The 24,000-nt window shown below is 32.9% G+C and overlaps 1 pseudogene; it reads left to right on the top strand.

Moving 5' to 3' along the window:
* The first annotated feature begins 7,972 nt into the window (after window positions 1-7,972).
* LOC128169464 (fibropellin-1-like) lies at window positions 7,973-23,005 on the top strand (annotated as a pseudogene).
* The last annotated feature ends 995 nt before the right edge of the window (window positions 23,006-24,000 follow it).

The following is a 24,000-nucleotide window of genomic DNA, read 5'->3' as shown; positions in this document are numbered from 1 at the left end:
AATAAAAATTGGTGCAGAGGATTGCAATTAAATATTATCACTGGATTTTTAAGTTAATATTGTTGCATAAATTATTTATATAATGACGTATTATTCCAAGTATGAAATAAACATACAGTAAACCAATCTAAATAAATTATAAATTCTTCTGGGGACTGCATTAAGAGAATTCTCTGAATGATACTTGAACAAATGTCATTATGTGTAAAATATTCATTTTTATTGCACCATTTCCAGTATAAAATAAATATACAGTAAATCAATTTAATCAGATACTTCAGGGTAGTACAATTAAGAAATTCGCTGGACTTAAAGTAAAATACTGTGTTGTCTGTATAAAAATCTGTAAATCAATCGAAAAAAACCGCATATCGTCCAAATGACTGTCGATAAAGAAATATCAGAGTTTTAAACCAATTGATATGCTCCCTTGTTTTGTAAAATATTACCACCTATAATTAAAAGAATTCTGTAGGTTGACATTTTGGATTTCTATTTTTTTTTTAACTTGATGGTTCCTAATATAATGAATAAAGGTAGAAAAATTATTTATAGCTTCGCAGTTTATAATGCGTAAACTGCCCTAGGCTAACCCAGTTTACAGATTCATACTAGTATAAAAGAATTTTACAAATGTACCTGTAGTGATAAGTAATTGAAATTTTTCAATTATGGAAGGTATATCGTTATTAGAACCATTTCATGGTGTTGAATTGTACATTTTTTTTTAGTTTTTTAGCTCTAAACTTTATCATTATTTGTAAATGCAATTATTTATGAAAACGGTTATGAAAATGTTTACATATAATAATATTAAAGGTTAACATCATTGAAACTTTACTTAACATCATTGAAACTTTACTTACTTGATTCTGGTTGTAATGCGCTTTCAAACTAGCTAACAAAGTTATTTTATATCGTATAAATATAACCAGAAACAAAATGATGCCGTCGTAATCACAGTTTTCTACTAGATTATTCAATGAATTTGTGATCCCCTTTAAGGAATTGTAATAGGGGGTGAAAATGAAAAAAAGGTCAATAATTACCTTTAGTCTGTTTGTTGTGTTGTATTTTCAAATTCGTACAAATATTTTCAATAAGTTCAATTTAGAGAACAATATTGTATATCTCATGAAATAATTCACATATACTAGTATCTTTTGTGTTTCACTAGGTTTTACATATTACTAGTACATGCATTCAATAATTTGTGATTTGAAGTTTTAGGTTTTGTTTTTTTTTTTTGCTTTAAATATCTATAATATAAAATCTACTTCACAGAAAAGGAAGTCAATGAAAATGACATAAGGTAATAACTATAGTGGATGCTTGATCAAATAAATACATATACAAAGATGTATTGATTGCCTGACGTCAGGGGTTTTAAAGTTAAATTCTCCGAAACAGTGCAGACAATGGGATCAAGCAATATCATATTTCACAAAAAAAGATTAACCGATGCATGTTTAAGGTGTCGGCATTTACATTCACAATTGATGAAAACGTTATATTGGATGTAATATAACAACATCAAGCAAGAGTTTTCAAGTAAAAGGGATGCTCACCATGCAGTGCACGTGTGTAATCCTGATTTAAAAATAGATCAGCATTCCACGATATTAGAACGGTGAAAAAGGAGGAGGGGTCATCGCAACAAGTTGTGACATATTGCCTATTACGATTCAATGTAAGTAATAATTGGTGTTGGATTATCATTATTACAAGTGTGTCATCAGTCTGGATTAAAACAAATATATATTTATACAGCAAGAATGTTTACTGTAGGAACTAAATCACCAAAAGCGGGTTGTGACCCGATTTTCGTTCAGTTGGACGATTTCATTAATCTTGAAAAGGGGTTATAACTCGCGGGTCTTACTAAATGTACATTACTACATTTAACAACTACTAATCAAGTGTGTTTAATTATTCGACAGATCTCTTCCAAAACATCCGATCCAAAGTATAATATACATGTATGTAGCTGTTACAAAACAAATGTCAAAAATTCATCTGACCCCCTCCCCATGGATCTCTGCCAATGGATGAGTTCATCAAGACCTCAGCCGTTGCGTGAATGGTAAAGCAGGACTTCGCGCCATAATGTCTCATTCATAGTTTTTGCGCGCCGATTAGTGGACCAGTACGTTGGGATCATGCGAATACCACAGAGCACATCGTGCTCTGTAAATATCACAGGCACGTAGCATCGGGGGTTGGGTTGGGAGTTGGGGACTGCTTTCCCCCTCCCCTCTTTTTTTGCAGCAGGCACTTTTCTTAACTTTTATATAATAAATTGAAATATGATGGATTTGCCCCCTCCCCCCTTTCACTTTTATAGAAGCATGTATTAAATAAAACTGCAAATAAGGAATTGAAGTTACAGTTAGGTTTCTTTTTCATGAATTTGAGAATTCACCCTTTTTTTAATTGCTTGTCATGCAAGATGATTTGGATGAAGCTGCCTTACACACATTCAAAAAACAAAACGTGTTTGTGTACCCTTTCATATTTTATATGGTTGGAAATTTCTAAAAACGCCTTTCAGTTGATTTTGCATCTTAATATAACATATACAATTTTAAAAAAAAATGACTATTTAATCTCCAGCTTTCAAGCTGCACTTATATGATATGTGAACATTCCTTAAAAAAATAATTAATAAAACAATTGAATTTCAAGCGATACTAGTGTATACGTACATAATTGTACATGTTCTAGATCGAAAAAAGACTGACATTTCGTCTTTAATTTGCACGTTCCGTTTATAAATTTATGATCAGCAGCGAAAATTAAAATTCATTACTGATAAGGTAGCCTAATTGATACATGCATGCTTCCATTGAATAATTTTGTTTAATCAGGCAAGCTTTTTGGAAAGCTATTACTTGTACAATTCTATACAAATGTACGACTAAGTGATAAGGTTGACATTTTTACGTTATTGATTTTTCCTATAATTATTATATCCGCTTGCGTCCAACAGTATACGTTATACATTTGATTCGTAATGTTATCACAGAAAAGGGCACTTGGAAATTGTCAATATTTAAACATATCAATGTGAATAAGACAAACATTTACTGACTGATTGGTCCTGAAGGATAAAGGAAGGTACTCCGGGATATAATCAAAGTTTAAGTCAGAATATAGTTGAAACGTGGTTATGAATTAAGGACCTGTAGATGAAAAGAATCTAAAATGAATTTCTGGACAGCGGTCTTTTATTTACATGGTTTTATGATAGTACATTCTTATGAACAATTTTTCATTAAACGAGGCCATGTGCTGTCCACACCCTAGAAATCAAGTCTACTGTAGAATGTGCATTGCATTGTGCCATGAATGTACTTTGTAACGCTACTGACCTTTGCTTTCTTGACGATTTGTACACTTGTCGATTCCGCAGTGGACACACAAACCTTTCCAATACCACTACACAATGTAAACATTTTGAAATCATAGCTGTAAGTATTATTCTCTTAATAAGACCTTAATCTTGGAACAAATATAGATGCTATTAATATGGAGCTCAATTCACCTCATTATTTGAACTTGGCCTAATATTTTGTATCAAATTATATGTAGACCGTACCTTAAAGACTTCAATTTAAAGACTTAACTTTGACAACACGGATAAATTATACCGAGTTAGGATGAATACCGATGAACTGGAATTCTTTACCTCTAGAAAAAAGACAATCAAGTACTAATAGTTTGTTTAGAGCGAATTTACTTGTACTTGCCCGCATGGCGAACGTTGTTAAAATGTACTCCATACTGGACTTAATCAAATTGTGCACTGTAAAGAGACATTAAATTATGGTGTTTAAAATAGGGTATTTCTATATTCATTTCCAGATCCGCTCCTGAGTTTCCATGGGATGACGTAAAAAAATCGATTATGGTCAACTGCATTTTCTTGTGCCTTTCTGGCTTTCTGACCTACATTAGCTGCCATTGCATACTTTCTGAATTACAAAATGTATTAATGAAAATCATATAGAGAAATAATTGAAGTCATTCATGGATCTCAACAAGACACAAAAACACATCCATTATGGCTACCGGGGGTTCCCTATACTGGTCTATCAGACGCCGTGTTAGACGAAATCTAGAGGAACATTTTTCAGAAATAGAAAGTTTAAGTAGACACGATATTGAAGAAACATTAAGTAATTCATCTCAACAACAAACCTCAAATACACAGTTGTCTCACGTTGATGACAATGTAAATAGGGTGGATCAAGACCCTGAAAATTCAGAATTGGGAGAGCTGTCAGAAAACGAAGACAGAAATTCAAATGATCATGATGATTTTGAAAATAACATGGGTACTATTGCTAGTGATTCCTCTGATAAAGATTATGAGTCTGAATCAGAAAATAATCAGCATGACCATGAATCTTTTAAAGAAGACTTACGGAATTGGGCTGTTACCCATCTAGTTCCAAATTCCTCCATTTCTGATCTGCTTAGCATTTTGAGAAAACAACGTCCTTACCTAAGGACCCACGAACTTTATTAAAAACAAAAGTCAATGATGCAGTTGTAAACAAGTGTGGTGGACAATATTATCATTTTGGAATGTCCTCAGCTTTGAGTCAGCAGCTCGAAACTCATTCATCGAGTGAATCTTTGCGTGATCAATTTTATGTAAAAATTCAAATAAATATTGATGGCTTACCTTCGTTTTAAAGTTCCAGTGACAAATTCTGGTCAATATTAGGAATGATTGCAAATTTAGAACTGAAAAAACCCTTTGTTATTGGTCTGTATCATGGGATAGCAAAACCAGATAATGTGGACCAATACTTTGAGGACTTCGTTAATGAGTATTTAGACATACAAAGAAACGGAAATCAGTACTCTGGGTAAATGTTTTAGGTAGTGATTGATTCAGTGATTTGCGATACTCCTGCTAGGGCTTATGTTAAATGTGTTAAGTCGTTTTCAGGCTATCATGGGTCCGACAAGTGTACACAAAATGGTACATGGATAGGTAAAATGACATACCCTGAGACTAATGCACCTCTCCGTACAGATGCTTCATTTGCAAATAGAGATGATGAAGATCACTACAAGGGTGTTTCTCCGTTAACACAGATTCAAATAGGAATGGTATCTCAAATACCTTTAGAATATATGCATTTAGTGTGCTTAGGAGTAATGAACGTTTGCTTCTTTTGTGGATGAAAGGTCCTATTGTGTTGTAGACTTGGGACAAGGATTATTGATCAAATTTCTTCTGCTCTACATAATTTAAGAAACAGCATTCCATCTGAATTTGCAAGAAAACCTATATCTTTGAAAGAAATTGAAAGGTAGAAGGCTACTGAATTCAGACAATTTTTTATACACAGGGATAATTGTTTTACGTGGTGTTATTCATCAGAATATGTATAAAAACTTCAGTTCCTGGATGAGGGGAGTGTAGAAGCTGTCCCAGTGAGATGGCTAACAAATGATGAAAAGGAATGTTTCTGGCCACAGTTTAGAACCAAAAAGTCGACAAAAGACTCGAGTAAAGAGTCGTCAGAAACTGAAATGCCAGTTGTGCAGAAGAGACAGTCTCCTAGGAAATCCTAAAAATATTAAATTGTTGATTTGAACTGCATACGGTAGCGATTTCCTTACCTGCCGGTTCTCTCTAATGTTGTATTGTAAAGCTGCATGTGAACATGTTTGTATAAACCCTGCTGCTTTCAAGTAGTGCAATAAGTCTTGACTGATTTGTGCACTTGGTAGAAACAGATAATTTTCATAAACAACAAAATATTCATCTAAAAATAAAATGTAAATTACCAATCATATCAAACCTTACAGAAAGCAGACCCAAACCTAACCCTGGTTTGCTTTCTCTATCCGCTCAGGTTCTGCCTCTGGTCTGCTTTGGAGGACCCGGAGCTGACCTCAGGCTGACCTAAGGCGTACATACAAAGCAGGCCCCGGTGTGAGAAGCAGACCCTCATATTGCGATTGAAAAATGACCAACTGTCTATATTATTTGAAGCAGACTACGACCAAAGCAAAACCGAGATCAGCTTTTTGGTTCTGCGTTGGTGATACACGCAAGTCTTGTCTATTCGGTGCTGTAAAAGTCCGTGTAAATCAATCAAAAATGAATAAAAATAAGTGCATTGGGTTGCATTGAGTGAAGTTTTCTGAATTTTACGTAAACAAATATTATTTGTGTAAAATATTCATTCTATAATGCATCATTCCCAGAAAAAAAAATTGGTGCAGAGGATTGCAATGAAATATTATCACTGGATTTTTATGTTAATATTGTTGCATAAATTATTTATTTCATGACGTATTATTCCAAGTATGAAATAAACACACAGTAAACCAATCTAAATAAATTATAAATTCTTCTGGGGACTGCATTTAAGAATTCTCTGAATGATACTTGAACAAATATCATTGTGTAAAATATTCATTTTTATTGCACCATTTCCAGTATAAAATAAATATACAGTAAATCAATCTAATCAAATATTCAGGGGAGTGCAATTAGAGAATTCGCTGGATTAAAGTAAAATACTGTGTTCTCTGTATAAAAATCGTAAATCAATCGACAAAAAAACCGCATATCGTGCCAATGACTGTCAATAAAGAAATATCGAAAGTTTAAAACCAATTGATATGCTCCCTTTTTGTTAAATATTACCACCTATAATTAAAAGAATTCTTTAGGTTAATATTTTGGATTTCTTTTCTTTAATTTGATGGTTCCTTATATAATGAATAAAGGTAGTAAAATTATTTATAGCTTCGCGGTTAATAATGCGTAAACTGCCCAACCCAGTTTACTGATTCATACTAGTATAAAAGAATTTTACAAATGTACCTGTAGTTATACGTAATTAAAATTTTTCAATTATGGAAGGTATATCGTTATTAGAACCATTTCATGGTGTTGAATTGTACTTTTTTTTAGTTTTTTTTTAGCTCTAAACTTTATCATTATTTGTTAATGCAATTATTTACGAAAACGGTTATGAAAATGTTTACATATAATAATAGTAAAGGTTAACATCATTGAAACTTTACTTACTTGATTTAGGTTGTAATGCGCTTTCCAACTAGCTAACAAAGTTATTTTATATCGTATGAATATAACCTGAAACAAAATGATGCCTTCTTCGTAATCACAGTTTTCTACTAAATTATTCAATGAATTTGTGATCCCCTTTAAGGAATTGTGATAGGAGGTAAAAATGAAGAAAAAAAAAAGGTCAATAATTACCTTTAGTCTGTTTATTGTGTTGTCTTTTCAAATTCGTACAAATAATTTAAGTTCAATTTAGAGAACAATATTGTATATCTCATGAAATAATTCACCTATACTAGTATCTTTTGTGTTTCACTAGGTTTTACATATTACTAGTACATGCATGCAATAATTTGTGATTTGAAGTTTTAGGGGGTTTTTTTTTTTTGCTTTTTTTAAATATCTATAATATAAAATCTACTCCAGAGAAAAGAAAGTCAATGTAATAAATATAAAAAATGACATAAGGTAATAACTATAGTGGATGCTTGATCAAATAAATACATATACAAAGATGTATTGATTGCCCGACGTCATGACGTCAGGCATATCTAAGGTTTTAAAGTTAAATTCTCAGAAACAGTGCAGACAATGGGATCAAGCAATATCATATTTCTCAAAGATTAACCGATGCATGTTTAAGGTGTCGGCATTTACATTCACAATTGATGAAGACGTTATATTGGATGTAATATAACAACATCAAGCAAGAGTTTTCAAGTCAAAGGGATGCTCACCATGCAGTGCACGTCATCATATTAGAACGGTGAAAAAGGGGGAGGGGGTCATCGCAACAAGTTGTGACATATTGCCTATTACGATTCAATGTAAGTAATAATTGGTGTTGGATTATCATTATTACAAGTGTGTCATCAGTCTGGATTAAAACAAATATATATTTATACAGCAAGAATGTTTACTGGAGGAACTAAATCACCAAAGCGGGTTGTGACCCGATTTTTGTTCAGTTGGGCGATTTCATTAATCTTGAAAAGGGGTTTGGAAACTAAGGATCTAAGTGTTTTTGCTGTCCACACCCTAGAAATCAAGTCTATTGTAGAGTGTGCATTGCATTGTGCCATGAATGTACTTTGTAACGCTTTTGACCTTTGATTTCTTGACGGTTTGTACACTTGTCGATTCCGCAGTGGACACACAAACCTTTCCAATACCACTACACAAGGTGAACATTTTGAAATCAGAGCTGTAAGTATTATTCTCTTATTAAGACCTTATTCTTGGAACAAATATAGATGCTATTGAGATGGAGCTCAATTCACCTCATTATTTGAACTTGGCCTAATATTGTGTATCAAATTATATGTAGACCGTACCTTAAAGACTTCAATTTAAAGACTTATCTTTGACAGTACATATAAGTTATACCGAGTTAGGATGAATGCCGATGAACTGGAATTCTTTACCTCTAGAAAAAAGACAATCAAGTACTGTTAGTTTGTTTAGAGCGAATTTACTTGTACTTGTCCGCATGGCGAACGTTGTTGAAATGTACTCCATACTGGACTTAATCAAATTGTGCACTGTAAATTATGGTGTTTAAAATAGGGTATTACTATATTCAGTTCCAGATCCGCTCCTGAGTTTTCATGGGATGACGTAAATAAAATCGATGAAGGTCAACTGCATTTTCTTGGGCCTTTCTGTTTTTTTATGATCACCCCAATTCATAAATCAAGAAGTATAAAAAATAGGAGTATGTTTGCATTTTGAGTTTTAATTAAATTTAAAATTTGGCCAAAATAAACCACAGAAGAGACAATGAAGACTAGAAAATGTTTGTATTTCATATATATGATAATCAGAGCTGCCAATATGAAATGATGAAGTAGTACATGAAAGGCGGTGGAGAATTTATGTTAAAGGGCGAGCGATCGGAATAATTTGAAGCAAATTTCTGGTTCTTATTAAACTCATAAATATTCCTACTGTACAATCAATTTAATCAGATGTAATTTTTTTTTTATCAAATATTGCAAATTTTTATTTGACTTAAATATCTTTTCATACATTATGATATTTATCATAATCAAGTATTTTTCTGCTGATTTGAAAGTATTTCAGGGTGTCGTGAGCCACCTTAATATAAACCCACTTGTTTTTGCATAATGCCTTCATTTCAACCTTAGTAACCGGTTGAAAAAATTGTAGTAAACGATTTCTCTGAATGTTTTGTTAAACAGTTTGTTTTCTGTAAAAGTATTTATTTCATAAACCACCAGTCCTTTTATATCAATTAAATTATCAATGAAGCATGGGAAGGGTTGGAAGTCATAATGTCCTTGAATGTCCCTGAATGGTGAATGAAGCTATCACGTTTCTTTATTGACTATTAACCATTACGTGTACATAAATCAAATACATCTCACATTTTGCAAACGTATATTATTTTCTTTATGAAGCAATGACTTCATTATGCAACGTTCCATGTATATCAAAATTATTAGAGTTTTGCTTTAAAGGGGCATGGTCAGGATTTTTTTTCTTTTTTGGGAGTTGATTTTAATCAACTCTCCTATGCAGTTACTCTGGCAAACCGAAAGTGAAACAGTGTTTGGACCTAAGCACAAATCATCGCTGATAAAACTTAGTTCTTGAAAATAATCGATAAATTTGATGTAATGTGTGATGAAGCATTGTTTTTCAAGGAAACGTATTTATAGATGTCTTGAAAATAGTCAGATTTTAAATGGTACGAACAATTTAGAATTTTTTGTAGCCGTATGTATTCCTACGCAAGAGTTCAATATAGTCTTTTTCAACCAGACACTCCGATGTCTCCGTAAATCTCCGACCAGCAGAGAGTCTCTCTTTTGATTGTCGGAGATTATCGGAGACAGCCGAGGCTCTGGTTAAAAAAGACTAGAGTTCAATATTGCTTGGATCCATACAATAAAAAATCAATCAATAAAATCCATCCCGTCAGTACATCAGTACCTTGAATATTGTTTACAATACTTTACAGATCAACCAAAGTTTGAGAGTCAGCCGTAAAGTCAAAAGCAAGATACAGAGCTCATAATTATTTGTTAAGTAAAAAAGGCGTGTGCCATTGTTGGTCCTTTAATTGCAAAACAAAACAATAACATGAGCCGAGCTTTGTTAACATAACAAAGAACTGTGAGCTGTGTATCTCGCTTATAACTCGACGACGGACAGTAAAAACAAAAAATTAATTTTGACCAAAATCGTGAAAATGACCCATTCAAGTTTTGTTCGGAATTTTCTGAAATAGTTTGTCTTTCAAATATTCATTTTTAATTCAATATACAATTCCTTGAAGAGCAATCGAAATAAATGATAATTCGGGGAATTGCAATGAATTTTTTTTCAAAATTTCGTTTTCAAAAACACGTTTTAAAGATGAAATATTTATTTCATGATGTAACATTTACTGTTTATCAATAAAATAACTCAATTGAGATGCAGATAACTGAAATGAAAGAATTATCTCGATGTTACAAAGAAAATACTACACGAATTGAGTCTTAAATCTTACACTTGCTGTAGCATCCTGATAATCAAAATCACTCTTTTATTTGAAATAGTTAAGAGTTATTTAATAAGTTTAATCAACCATGCAAGTTTGAATATGGACCATTATTTGGTGCAGTTTTTTTTAACTTACAACTTTGAAAGCTTCTTTAAACGAAAGATTAAAAAGGTAAAGGTCTGCACAAGTTTTAAAGGACATAAACACGATTTTAGATCAAAATTTTAGTTTTGATTTTAATGTATAAAATGTTATAAAATGGTTTACATACACATTTTGATTAGATGACCAAAATCTAAATGTTCGTAGTCAAGTTAGAGGAGAGATACTGAGGTAAGAATTCATTGTTATATTAACAAAGCTCGAGTCTTATATTTGTTTACAAATAATGAAAGATGTGGAATTATCATTTTTTTACAACATGACTCATGGCAAACAAGGTTAACTGATTCAATGTGTTCATAAATAATATTATCAACAAAAGAAAGCAACATTTTATTGAAACTTATACCAATAAAACAAATATGTAAACAATAGCAAGACTAGATCGAGTTTTGTTAACATAACACAGAATTCCAAACTATATATCTTGCTTAAAACTCAATGAATGACTTTGAAATTTTGATAAGGCATTAAAAATACCCATATGAACAATTCTAACCATTAAAATTGTAAACCAAAATTGAAAATTTTGAGCTCAAATCGTGTCTTAGTCCCTTTTTATATTATATTTTACTTTATTAGATTTATTCAATTGTTTTTTGTGTGATAATTTCGGGAGATAATACTGCAAAATTAAAACAAAATATTCTCATAGTCGCTAAAATGTTAATGTTTACTTGTATCAATTAATCATCATTACAAAATAACGATGTGTTGAAAAAATTCGAGGCTGTATGTGTGTATGAACCAGAAGAATTCAATATATTAGTGATGCTTTTTTCATAATCAGAGTTTTCAAAAAGATAATTTAAAGAATCTGTGACCCCGCTTAAAGAAAAAAAGTCTAGAACACTGGAAAAGCCTATCTGTAACCTTTCTTCTTCAATAACTTCACTACAATACATTTACATGTAACATGCAATCTGTTTATTATTCGTCTATTTTTAATTAACTTGTACATAGAAATTTTTAATGTAGATCGAGGATACTGATTTATGTTATCTCCGGAAATAATTTATCAATAACTTTATAAATTTATCTTATAACATGCATCAAAGACTTATGATTGTAACTGCTATGGTTTTTCTTGCTTTTAAAATCTAGAGAATAAAATTGATTTTTTAAACCACAAATCAATATGAAGTCGATGTACCGTCCCTTCCATATCATGAGTTATTTATCAACATATTATCATGAAAATGACAAATGTGTACGGATTGGTTGATCTGGAATACTGATTGATCAAACTTTTGTATAAATTCTATGTTCATTTCAAAAATCGTTCAAAACTATGATGAAATAAGAAGCTGCACAATGAACTTCTTTGCAGCGAGATCATATTTACTTTGTTTTATCTTGATGTATAGTTATGGACAACTGTTACCTTTAACTTCGGACTTTATCAAGCAAGGCTATGTGTCCGAGAGCATGGATGAAGGTGTAAGTACAATTATATTAAGAGTTTAGATCATAGATAGATAATTTTGAGATGGAGTGCACCTTACTCACATGATTTGAATTCAGCGTAGCTTGTATCTCTATGTCAATAATCTGCTGACAAATTATTGTCCAAGCCATTAGATTAAAAAAAATCATTCACCATAAACATCTTCAGAAATATTTTGAACGTTTTATTTTAATTTATAGTTAAGAAATAAAATAATCTCAGTCATAAGAGGAATTAAATCTGAGGAATAAAATTCTGACTTAATGAAAATCGTCATTTTATTGCAGACCTCTCTCTCAAAAACTTTTTAAAAAAAGCAAACGTTGGATAGAAAAAAAACGCGATACAATTCACTACTTCGCCTATGGAAGCCTAATGAAGCCCCCTCAAAAACATGAATGATTGCAGCTAAAATGACATCTATTGTCGTGCTAGAAATGAAAATCTTTTCTCTAAATAAACTTGTAGCCACAGCAGAGTGTGTCGCGGATTCTCACCATTGTACAATGAAGTACAATTGTAGTACAATATGTATGCCAACTACATTATACACTGTAATATTTCTCCTTTAACTCTCTAAAATTACGTTTTAATATGCTTTATTGTTATACTTTCATGTTAAATACTGAAATCTGATTGGTTAAGACGCAGTTAATAATATTTACTATTACCCTCAGCGTTAGCAACGCACTTGGCAACGGGTAACATTAAAAAATGTTACATGCGCGAAAATTATGCGCGTACGGTTCGCTGTAGAATTCACGTTATTCCTATATAAAAGCAGTAAAATTTTCTTTAAAATTTTAAAAAAGACATTCAGTATAACAAAATAAATAGTGCCTGTTTGGGAGGATAACAGTTGAAATTGACACCCCTCGAAAACCATTGTCAACCTCCGCTTCGCGTCGGTTGACAATGGTTTTCTCGGGGTGTCAATTTCAACTGTTACCCTCCCAAACAGGCACTATTTATATATTAGTCCCCTACCGGTTTCACCGGAGGGGACTATAGCTTTCCTCTGCGTCCGTCAGTCCGTCCGTCCGTCCGTCCGTCTGTCCCTCCGTCTGTCTGTCCCACTTCAGTTTTCCATTGTTTTTTTCCGCATGCGTTTGACGAATGATGTGAAACTTGCTGAGCAGCTTCAAAATATCAAACAGCAGACCAAGTTTATACTTTTGTAACGTCTGGTCAACACAATTTCCAGAAATTTAATTTTTTTCACTCCAATTTTTTTAATGATCGGGTTCGTTATCGGGCTCGGTGTGTACTAAATGAACGAGGACATTATGTGGTCAGTAAAATAATAAATAATATCGTGCATTATTTGTATTATTACATTTATCATTTCTAATAACAAACAAATAAGTTCTGTAAAATGGTGTCAAGTATTGTGTAAATTTTAACGGCAGGGTTTTATCATAATTATTTTTACAATCGGGTTCGTTATCGGGTTTGGGCTGTTGAACAATAAACTAGACTTCTGTGTTTGCTTTGCTTCAAATATGTATATTTTTGAAATGGATTTTAGAGATTTTTTGCTGTTTATTATAATCGTTTTTCATAATTTAATACTATACAAATACTACATTTATGATAGGAAATATTTAATATACAGGGTCTCAAACTTTTGCCATTCTCAATCAAAGGGGTTCCGGTAGGGGACGTGTATTGCTTATGCAATACTCTCAGAATGCTTTTTTTCTCTCAAAATAGACATCTAAACAATATGTAACCAAAAACATTGTCGTCTGCAAAGTTTGTTTACCTGACATGAATCAGTTTAATATCTAAACTCAAAATATATGACAACTAACTGTAATATATCTCAGTGATATATTTGATAACAATTACTTAAAAAAACAGAGATTAAACGTTTACCTGTTTAAATTTTGATTAATTAAATAGTATTTCATTCGTTTATATAACTTTGTTTAATGTATTGACATTGTTTCTATATTTACAGAGCAAAGACTGCCCGGATGGATTATTCTTAAGAGCTCAAGGAATATGCAAAATTAGTAAGTGGATGCCACAAAGTAACAACACCATAATAAAAGTGATGCGTTTGTATTTATATAGTTAAGTAACAACACCATAAAAGCTATGTGTCTGTATTTCATATGGTTAAGATATATCTTAGCTCAATAATAAACTATCGGGGTTGCCGTTTCTGGTAAGACGAGGTTTAGCGGTTAATATTAGTGTCAGGTGTATATATATGATTTATATTTCACCTCTCTTTCATTTTGATATACAGTTAAATATCGATATCACGAAGTTCGAGGGACCACGGAAAAACTTCGAGATATCCGGGTGTTCGAGATATCCGAAGTCGAAATTTTTCGACTCCATTAGCGTTTTTGTTTTTGTCCTGACATGTTAACACAGGAAGTCCTTATATGCACTATAATTTGAGAACCGGTATGAACGGAAAAAAAGACGGAATATTGAAACGATGTTTTATTTATAGACATTTATAGACATTGCACATATACACTTAAATAAGAATTTATATGAAACGTTACAATTATTTTAAATAACAGTTAATCAAACATACAAGCATAATGTACATGTATACAACTTTTCAGAATATAAATAAATCACGTTCACACTACAGGTAAATATCGGTATCTCGAACATGGGATATCTCGAATACCCCGATTATGTCGAAGTCGGCCGCCTGTCCCGGCCGTTTTCCCTATATATATGATTTAAAAAACTACTGATATCTCGAATACGGTTATCTCGAATACCCCGCTTATGTCGAGGTATGTTTACGGTCCCAATAACAAATTTTACCTCGGTTATCTCGAAGTGAAATCAATTTTCCGGTCTGCTAATCGCACCCCGCATGTCGTGTCCTCGTTATTCTCGCCCGCGGCAATTCACACCTTTTATCAAGACTGATAGTCTATTAACTCCACGCTTAGCCAGTGCAGCTATCGATGACACGGTAATTGTTATAACAGCTTGGGTATATACTCCGGTGATTGATAAAACAAACAAGTTCACAGCTCCCAAAAGTAAGCACCCCTAACATTACCGATAATATGAATAATGATGCACGCTACTTATAAAGCAAACAAGTTCACGGTCACTCCATTACCAAATAGCGCAGCGTAAATTATCGTATAATCGATATCGATGCATGATCAAAGTGAACTTCTACTTAATGAATAATATGCCAAAAATATATTTAATAACACACACTAAATCATGATAAATTACCAACGCGCTGATTTGAATATAACAAATTTTATTTCTAATGTGAACAAAAATCAAACAATTAACTCATTTGTCTTTGGCTATAAAAGATGGTACAGAATTCTGTACATCGTTCAACAACATGTCTCAACACAGCGAAGACAAGCTCCCCACTCCCGGGCTGAAGCGCAAGCTAAAGACCCACACCATTGAAACAAAGCTTCAAGCCATTGCTATGTGATTTGACAATACAGTTAAATATCGATATCTCGAAGTTCGGGGGACCACGGAAAAACTTCGAGATATCCGTGTCATCGATAGCTGCACTGGCTAAGCGTGGAGTTAAGAGACTATCAGTCTTGAGAAAAGGTGTGAATTGCCGCGGGCGAGAATAACGAGGACACGACATGCAGGGTGCGATTAGCAGACCGGAAAATTGACTTCACTTCGAGATAACCGAGGTAAAATTTGTTATTGGGACCGTAAACATACTTCGACATAAGCGGGGTATTCGAGATAACCGTATTCGAGATAGTAGTTTTTTAAATCATATATATAGGGAAAATGGCCGGGACAGGCGGCCGACTTCGACATAATCGGGGTATTCGAGATATCCCATGTTCGAGATACCGATATTTACCTGTACCAGTATTATAGAAGCATATTATAGAATTGCCATAGGTGTTAGCTGTTACTCTGGTTCTCGGATTTTTAGTTTATAAGCAAAACGTCTTAATAAATAAGAATAACCAGTCCTACTTTTTTAGCTCACCTGAGCCGAAACTCAAGTGAGCTATTCTGATCACATTTTGGCCGTCGTCCGTCTGTAAACTTTTTACATTTTGAACTTCATTCTAAAACCGCTCGGCCAATTTCAACTAAATTTAAAAGAAAGCATCCTTAGGGAAAGGCAAATATAAATTGCAAAAATAAAAGACATATCTTTATTCAAAGCGGAGACAACCTCGAAACTGTAGAAAAAGGTCAAATTTAATGTTATTTTGCAAAAATAATCATTATGGAAAGGAAAATATAAAATGCAAAAATTATGGGCTAGTTCTGTTTCAAATCTTAGTTTTTGTGAAAATAATAATAAAGGAAGGGCGTGTTGCAATCAGTTTATAGCTTCAGGTTTGGTATTCATCAGTCTAGCTAAAATGGGTAGGCAAAACCGGGCGGGGGCTAAACAAAAGATTGGCAGTTGGTCTGGGGCAAAACAAAAGATTGGCAGTTATCAGTCTGCCAATCTTATGTTAATTTTCAGGATATTTTACGAACCAGTATATTTGTTTTTGCTGTATATATTACTGCAAAACAAAGCGTATTTTGGAATTGACGATTGCCGATCTACCCCGGCTTTTTCTTTGCCCCGGCCCGGATTTACTTACCCATTTTACCGTACTTCTAAACGAGGTTCTTTGTTTAAAGAAGCCATGACAATAATGATAAACTGGTTGATCGGAAAATAATGAATGTGTTTGATATTGTAGCGCAACAGTTAGCGTACGAAAGAAATCTTTGAAACGTGTAAAATACATTATTTACGATTTTGTAAAGTAAATTGACGCTAAATATTTTAATGTGTTGACAGTTTTCACATATGACGGTGGTGTTAGCTTGTTTTGATTTTCGTTCCGTTTTCATTATTATACCCCCCGCAAACGAAGTTTGGGGGTATATAGGAATCACTTTGTCCGTCTGTCCGTCCGTCTGTCCCTCCGTCTGTCCGTCCGTCTGTCCGTCCGTCCGTCCGTCCGTCTGTCTGTGCAATCGTGTCCGGTCCATATCTTTCTTATGGAAAAACATTGGAAGTTCCTTCTTCAAACAAAGATTGCTTATGACCTAAGGGTATGTCATGACCTTGACCTAAGGTCATTCGGGCAAGGTCAAGGTCACTGGCAGAAAAAATACAAAATTCGTGTCCGGCCCATATCTTTCTTGTTGAGAAACATTGGAAGTTTTTACTTCATACAATGATTGCTTATGACCTAAGGGTGTGTCAAGACCGGGACCCAAGGTCATTGGGGCAAGGTCAAGGTCACTGGCAAAAAAAATACAAAAATTCGTGTCCGGTCCATATCTTTCGTAAAGAGAAACATTGGAAGTTCTTTCTTCACACAAAGATTGCTTATGACCTAAGGATGTGTCATGACCTTGATCCAAGGTCATTTGGGCAAGGTCAAGGTCACTGGCAGAAAAAGTGCAAAATTCGTGTCCGGTCATTATCTTTCTTATGGAGAAGCATTAAATGTTCTTACTTAACACAAATATTGCTTATGACCAACAGTTTTAAAAAAAATAGAGCAGTTGTTATTTAAAGAAATAGACGGTGAAATAGATTCATCCAATATTTTCTATAATTGGAAAAATACACGCATTATGATTTTTATCTTAGCGGGGGGTATCAATTGTGAGCTTGCTCACAGTACCTCTAGTTTATGATATGTAACCTGGGAACTATCGCCTGTATTGTGTGATCTTTACGTATCCAATTAAACAGAGACGTCTGTAAATCAGACAGTTAACTGTTTACCTGCGCAAATTAAGCAAAATCTGAGGTATTAAAACATAATTTACAGTTTATTCTATCGGTAATTCTGCACTATCTTTTGCGTAATGGTAGAGTAATACAATATTTTTTTGTTGAGATGCTTAGCATTTTATCGAGTTTATTCAGTTTAAATAGAGTTTAACGGGGCCGAGTACAGAACGAATACGCACGCTTTCGCGCAGCGTTTCATTTGTATTGTGACGTCATCTTTTTGCTTGGGTGACGCCATAACGGGATAGTTTCAACTGCAGATATTCAACGAAATTTGTTGAAAATGGCTCGTTTAAGGCGCAAAATTAATGTTATATTGTGGAATAAACATAACTGTCTCGAAGTATAAGCTATATTTGGGCTCGGGTCGAAAACGTGAAGAGGGTTCAGCAGGCCTAACCCTCTGTCACGTTTTCTTAACCCGCTTAATTCATATATTTCAAGACAGTAACCATGTATTTTATATTAATGACCCTTAATATGTGATGTTATATATTTCTTTATTACTTTAATATGTCTGAATGCTTTAATAATAATATAAAGATCACCTTTCCGCCTTTGTCACATAAAAAATAGCCATTATCTGACAAATCTGGGAAATTGGGCATACAAAAATCAACTTTGATAACACCCCTGGATCAAACCAGGAGGTAAAAGGTTTTTTTTATTTGACCATTTGATGCCTTTTAGCAATAACTTTAATATGTAGAACAGAAAAAGAAATCCCTAGGGCAGAAGTTTTAAAAAATGTACAAAATCGATAAATCCCATAGGGTCCTATGTTAAAGATTAACAAACTTTGAGATGACCCCCTAAACAAGCGGTGTGGTAAATGTTCTATTTTTTGATCTTAAAATAATAATTATATCAGTAGAAATTCAGGTAAAAAATTTCATTAAAAAATCTAGGGCAGAACTAATTAGACCCGGCCTCGTTAATATCGCTGACAAAAATATGTACAGACCCTGAAACGTACTACTACACCAAAAAAGAGTACGACTTTCGTGCGAGAAACGTTTCGTGTAAACCGTTTAGCTTTTCGTGTAAACCGTTTAGTGTTTCGTTTGAATCGTGAAGCGTTTCGTGTAAACCATTTAGCGTTTCGGGCAAAGCGTGCAGCGTTCCGGGCAAAGCGTGTAAATCGTTTCGGGCAAAGCGTGCGAGAACCGTGTGAAACGTTCATCTGATTTAATTCGGAACTCTCTGAAAATTTAATTGTTTCAAAATAGCGCCCGTGTTAAACATTACTTAAAACTGTTTGTGATTGGCAAAACTCCTTAGTAGATATTCTCGTGAAAAAAATCTATAAGAAATGATATACTTATCTTTTTACAAAATTGAATTAATTCTTAACAAACAAAACAAAAGTATGCGTATTGAAAGAAGACTAGTTACTGTGACTATTCGGCTGTGTACAACCAGCACACATAACCTCGGACATCGGGTAAGATCTGCACCTGGCTGAACCTGTCAATCAAACTCTGTGTATTTGTTTTCATTGGATGGTCACGCGTCTCTTCTTTTGTCAATAGCCAATGGAAATTTAATGACTTCGAGGTAATCGGAATAAGAATTTGATGATACACACCATTTAAATGATAGATTATTTAACATTAATTTCACCAAAGATAATGTAAGCATAGAAAGAAAATATACTGTTCATTTCTATGAAATGCAGGAAGTACATTCTTCTGAATCCCGATTAAAAATATTTCTACAAGTTATTATTTTAATAATTTAAACACTGATAACGGAAAACAACAAGTAATTTACAGACTGAAATTTTCCTAAAATGTACACATGCAATTCATTAGTATGGGAATCTATATGCAGGGTACTTAATTCAAATAGATTATGATAGATATACATTGTATTGTACGCCGTTATGCGGGGCGCCGGTTATGTATACTAATATTGAGACAAAAATTTAAATCAGTTTTATTTTTTGTTCTTTCCGAAATCCGACATAATAATGACAACTTTCTTTATTGTTTAATCGATTGATTTTTTTCTGTGATTTTATGTACGGAACATATATTTAAGCGAATGATACGACATAATAAAAAAAAAACGGTTGTTTTATAGCATTTTTCTAACTTATGTGACTAATTTTATTTAACGTAACTTTCAAAATGTTCAATGTAAATAATTACAGGTTTATTTATTGTATTTTTACATCGTATTCTCCGAAACCAATAAAAATACTAATGTGAGAAGAACAAACAAACCCCGCCGAATACTGAAAAAACGATATCAGTTTGTGTTTCGGATCATACGGATTTTATTTTTGGTATTGAATATTGTGTTACGGTAACTTTTAACTCTCTGGAATTTTCATTATTTACAGCACTAATAAGAATCATGGATATTTCTTTTGAGCAATAAATATATTTATAGAAGTAGTATTTTTGGCTAAATCTGTAAATAAAAAATTGTTTGCTTTAAGAATAAGTATCAAATTAATTAAATTAATCAATTCTATACTTATGTACATATATGTTTCTAATATCAGTATTTCTATTATTTCGTGTTTTCTTAAAATTAATTCTTGCTAACAGATTCAGGGTAAAAATCCGAGAGGACCCGAATCAATCAGGATAAAAGCGTGTGAAAAGCGAGCAAATCGTTTCGTGCGAGAATCTTTATTTGTTATAGTGCATGTTTCTATGTTTAATTGTTTACAATTTCTATTTATTTACAATATCCGAGTGTTAAGCTTCAAATTATAAGCAAGATACAAAGATTTGCTCCCATTTCTATGTTTGTACACAGATCTGAGGCATTTATTTTCCATTTTAAGTGCTGAATAGGAAATACCAACTTACAAATCTTAAGCTGAATGTAAACAACTCATGTAAACAAAATATGACTCAAACCTAGCAGAATTGTGAGCTCTGTATCTTGCTTATAATTCTACGACTGACGCTGATATTTTGGTTGATCATAAGAAATTTTATATGAATTATAGTATATTAAATACTTGTACAAAAAATAAACGATGATATGCTGTGTATATATAACTTCTCTCTGAGGCCCCTCTTTATACAATGATTAATGTAAAATCTACATTAATTTTGATAGTTTTTCAGACACGGGTAAATAAAACCGACATCTTTAAAAAAAGTTTCCATAGTTCTGACACATTTCTGTTGCAGGGATAAAGGAATTATCGTTATTATATAAAATAGAAAATATTACAGCGGAAAATAATCCTGGTTTGTAACCATTTGTTATTTATGAAATAAGATGAAAATAATAGATGGGCCATCGTAAAGTAGAGTGATGTGCCTGTCAATACTGTAACATTGTTTTTTTTAGTTCTTTTAATGTCACGTGACAACATTTTTCATTCCAGTGTATTCATCAACCACGTGTGAGTAAAGTTATTAAAGTCACACGAGTTTACGCGAGGTAAACAACAGTCATTTAATAGTAATAGAGAAGACAAATTGAATTTTTAAATGTTTTTAATTTGAGGAATTGAGTGAATTGATGTACAATTTTCTTCTTTACATCTATAGGATTTTTTAAAATAAAATACAATAAATATTATATTATATATTTTTTTTAAATGCAATAACTTGTAAGTAGTTGATGAAGAAAATGTTCATATTTGATATCATATATTTTGATCGCTTTATAAATTGGGGGAGGGGGCGGAGAACGAAAATATGGGGATTGGAAGATAAAGGTGAACCCCTACCAAATGTTAAGTTTTATATCTTGCGTAGGATTTTCTTATTCTGGGTAAAAATGGTATTCAATGAAGGTACAATGTCAAAAATAAGTTTAAAATTTCAAAACATTACAATATTTATTTTTTGGTTATTCTACCGAGGGGCCATATGGCACAATATCTTTTAACACCCATTGTTTCTCAGATGAGCGATGTGGCCCAATGGGCCTCCTGTTTTAGTTTTTTTTCTTTTAAAAGAGACAAAATGATTATAATGAACCACGTCCAGTTAATTTTAACATTTATACATTTCAAGATACTGATGAGTGCCAGAATGATCCATGTCTTAACGGAGCCACATGTACGAACATACCCGGCTCATTCAACTGTACATGTGACGCCGGATGGACCGGGATAGTTTGTGATGAAGGTAAACGACATGTTATTACAGCTTTATCCATTCTATTTGAATAAAGAATTAAACTGTTATTTGTAGCTTCTTTTTGTTTGATATAGTTTCATTGTTTTATCAATACAGTTTTTTTTTTAATCAAATGTAAAATAAGCAGGTTTATAGTTGTGGAGGCTGCAAATGTTAAAATGTTCCTTCCGTTAAAATAAGGATAATTTTTGAAATCCATCTTAAAACCAAATTCTCCTTTGATTCTTGTTATATGTTAAAGCTTACATGAATGCATAAAGCATTTGGTCGCCATATTCGTTTCGACGCTCCTCTACTGCCACTGGGGTATCTACAGTAGTTGAGAAAGTTATCGTCGGTTGCTTTCCGATCGAGGCATGTAGGTTGCACGGACTTGTTAATGCATAAACTACACATTGCAGTTAAATGTTTGTGATAAAGAAAAAAGGAAACAGGAATCACAAAAATACAAGTTTTTTTTATTCTTTACAAGAATTTTCAAGGTATCATTATTATTTTGCACAGATTGCGCTCCCTTACATCGAATGCATATCGAATACGTGTGTCGTTCATACAGAGTGTATAACGTCTGCGTCTTTTAGAAAAAACTGGCCGAACTACATCCAACTCAGTACCTAAATAATAGTAAATCCATAAAAGTAACACGTAACATCGTTCCGTCGGTTTCTACAAAAGGTCAGTTTCTAAAGTCCATCCTGTTATTGACATTGCTCGATCTGCCAAAGTGTGTGGTTTGCGCATATGCAAAATATTGATGTTGCTTTCTTGTATTTGTTTGTATTTTATATTGTTTTTTCTAGTTTATGTTTTGGCTGAGATAACAGGTAAAAATCATAATAACTTTTAGATATCAATGAATGTTTTGACAATCCATGTCAAAACGGAGGAACATGCAGCAACAGCGATGGATCTTTCACGTGTACATGCGCAGGTGGATTCACAGGGGCACTCTGTAATGAAGGTAAATGTATATTAATTCCCCCCTCTATCAATATTAATGTATATTTTTCTTTTCCCTCTATCATTATAAATAGGTATGCCTTGCTCCTCTGTTTCTGTGATTCTTTCCGACTCTCTTAATTTAAGTTGATGTTTATCAACTCTTTCATTGTTATTTCTGTGTATCTGCCTTCCTCTCTCATGTTTGTCATTATCTCTCTAGTACTTATCTTTACAGTGTTCGTACTTTTAAATACCAACATGTTATGACAACTTTATCCATTCTATTTGTATAAAGAATTTAACTGTTATTTGTAGCTTCATTTTGTTGGATATAGTTTCATTATTATATCAATACAGTGTTTTTAAATCAAATATCAAATAAGCATGTTTATAGTTGTGGAGGCTGTAAATGTTAAAATCTTCCTTCCGTTAAAATAAGGATAATTTTTGAAATCTAAGTTAAAACCAAATTCTCCTTTGATTCTTGTTATATGTTCAAGCTTACATGAATGCATAAAGCATTTGGTCGCCATATTCGTTTCGATCGCTCCCCTACTGCCACTGGGGTATCTACAGTAGTTGAGAAAGTTATAGTGGGTTGCTTTCCGATCGAGGCATGTAGGTTGCACGGACTTGTTGATGCATAATCTACACATTGCAGTTAAATGTTTGTGATAAAGAAAAAAGAAAACAGCAATCACAAAATACATTTTTTTTTATTCTTTACAAAAATTTTCAAGGTATCATTATTAGTTTGCACAGATTGCATTCCTTACATCGAATGCATATCGAATACGTGTGTCGTTCATAGAGAGTGTATAACGTCTGTGTCGGTTTGAAAACACTGGCCGAACTACATCCAACTCAGTAACTAATTAATATTCTACTACAGTTATTGCCGAGATCAAACAGATGCCGCTGACATTATTCTCCAATATACCACGAACTTCATCAGTAAATTACCAAATCAGAAATACCTATTTGTCTCGCACTGACCATGAAGGTACAACTTTC

Source organism: Crassostrea angulata, unplaced genomic scaffold, assembly GCF_025612915.1.
Source record: "Crassostrea angulata isolate pt1a10 unplaced genomic scaffold, ASM2561291v2 HiC_scaffold_139, whole genome shotgun sequence".
Taxonomy (NCBI): Eukaryota; Metazoa; Mollusca; class Bivalvia; order Ostreida; family Ostreidae; genus Magallana; species Magallana angulata.
Note: the sequence above shows the minus strand (reverse complement) of the source record. Positions and strands in the feature narration are given on the sequence as shown.